Raw genomic sequence first — 1,700 nt, forward strand, 5'->3', positions numbered from 1 at the left:
AAAGAAAGAAAGAAAGAAAGAAAGAAAGAAAGAAAGAAAGAAAGAAAGAAAGAAAGAAAGAAAGAAAGAAAAGAAGTTCTATTTGACACAGCTATTCCCCTTCTAGGTATATTCCCACAAGAATTAAAGGCATCTTTTTTTTATTTGTACTGGGGATTGAACTCAGGACCTTGTACTTTCCAAGCAGGCACTGATGCTGCTGAGCTATGCTCCCCAGCACGAGACATCATACTATAACAACACATGTACACCAAGTTATAGCAGCACAACTCATAGTACCTAAATCTTGGTACAATCTGAATATCCATCAACAAATGAATGAATACAGAAAATGTGGTATATAGATGATAGTTTTGTGGCCTAACATACAATCTTTCATGGAGAATGCTCCATGTATACACAAGAAGAATGTGTGTATATTCTGCTTCTATAATGTATATATTCTGGATGTAATGTTTTACGTATGTCTGTTAGGTCCATTTGGTCCACTATGTTATTTAATTTCATTTTTTCATCTTCCTTATTGATTTCTTATGTGGACAGGACTTGTCCAATACATACAAAGTCATGTATTGAAGTGCCTTCTTATTACCTATATTATACTGTTATTACTATATTGTTGTTTGTGTCTTCAGTTCTGTTAATATAAGCACATGTTATATATAGAGTCATGTTGTGTATGTACATATATATTTATAATTATTATATCTTCTTGATTGACTCTTTTATCATTATATAAGAACCATCTTTATCTCTTGTGACAGTTTTTTGTCTGATGGAAGTGGTCACCCCCTTCTCTCTTTTACTTATCATTTACATGGGTATATTTTTTCTATCCCTTTTCTGTAGCCTATGTATGTCCTTAAAACTAAAGAGGGCCTTTTGTAAGCAATGTATAGTTAAATTTTATGTTTTATCCACTCATACACTCTATGTCTGGTAGTTATAGGAGGTAGCCCATTTACATTTAAAGTACATAATAAATAAGGATTTACTGTTGTCACTTATGCATTGTTTTATATCTGGTAATTTCTCTCTTGTCTTATTATTTTTTTGTGAATTGGTATTCATGTGTTGGTTTGTTTGTTCAGTAGTATTCTTTGATTCCTTTCTTTTTGCCTTTTGTTATCCACTACAGATTTTTTTTTTTTTTTTGTGATTTCCATGCAGCTTGCTTAAGATACATTTATCGGGGGCTGGTGAGATGGCTCAGTGGTCTAAAGCACCTTAGAACAAGCTTAGCAAAGCACAGGGACCACGGTTCAATCCCCCAGCACCACACGCCAGCCAGCCCCACCCCCTGGTGGGCTGAACTGGTCACAGACACACACACACACACACACACACATAAATAAATAAATAAAAATTTAAAAAAAAGATACATTTATCCATACAGGTATACTAGAAGTCATACCATATATACAGTTTACTATAAACTACTAACAACTTAATTTTGGCTGCATGCAAAAACTTTCACTCAATATTTTATTATTGATGTCACAATTCATATCTTTTTCCATTAAAATGTAAAGAAAAAAGTACCGATGTTCTGAAAATAAATTTTTAAAACATTGGCTTGTCCAGAAAATGTAGCTACACAATGTACTGTGTCTATCATGTTAAAATATCATTAGACACAAACACAAAAATCATGAAACAAGCCACTACCATCCTTCAACAACTTGAGGAAAGACAAAAAG

This window comes from Octodon degus, unplaced genomic scaffold (genome assembly GCF_000260255.1).
Source record: "Octodon degus isolate 3935 unplaced genomic scaffold, OctDeg1.0 scaffold00048, whole genome shotgun sequence".
Taxonomy (NCBI): domain Eukaryota; kingdom Metazoa; phylum Chordata; class Mammalia; order Rodentia; family Octodontidae; genus Octodon; species Octodon degus.